Source organism: Tiliqua scincoides, chromosome 13 (genome assembly GCF_035046505.1).
Source record: "Tiliqua scincoides isolate rTilSci1 chromosome 13, rTilSci1.hap2, whole genome shotgun sequence".
Classification (NCBI taxonomy): Eukaryota; Metazoa; Chordata; class Lepidosauria; order Squamata; family Scincidae; genus Tiliqua; species Tiliqua scincoides.
In genome coordinates, this window is record NC_089833.1 from 10791444 (window position 1) to 10791991 (window position 548).

A 548-nucleotide genomic window follows, 5' to 3' on the forward strand; every position below is an offset into this window, starting at 1 on the left:
AGATAAGAAATATGGCAACACTTGTGGAGAACAGCAGTGGGGTTTTGTTTAATTGCTCGGTGGGGCAGCCCACCCTTTGCCTTGCTGTTTCTAAGACCACCTTCTCACTTGGGTGGTGAATCTAGGCCTGGGTTGTACCGCTGCAGGCTATGACTGGGGTTCATGTGTTTCAATGTACCCCAGCGTGGTTGTGGTTGGCAACCTTCAGTCTCGAAAGACTATGGTATAAGCCTACAGCACCCGGTATTCCCAGGCGGTCTCTCATCCAAGTACTAACCAGGCCTGACCCTGCTTAGCTTCCGAGATCAGACGAGATCAGGCATCTACAGGGTAACAATTGCTGCAATAAGCAGCAATTTGGGGGGCTGTTTCTGCCCACCACCATCTCCCTCCTGGTGCACCACCGCTTCAATTGGCTTTTTTTCACTTTGGGTCTGCTGTCAGGTGCGCAAGTTGGCACCTCTTCGAGGTGTGGTACCCAAAGTGATGTACCCCCCTTGCCCACCCTTAGCTATGCCTCTGGAAAGAGGGACTGACAAATGAGATCC

The 548-nt window shown here is 52.0% G+C and overlaps 1 pseudogene; it reads right to left on the minus strand.

Moving 5' to 3' along the window:
- Positions 1–228: 228 nt before the first annotated feature.
- Positions 229–348, minus strand: LOC136633779 (5S ribosomal RNA; annotated as a pseudogene).
- Between the last annotated feature and the right edge of the window lie 200 nt (positions 349–548).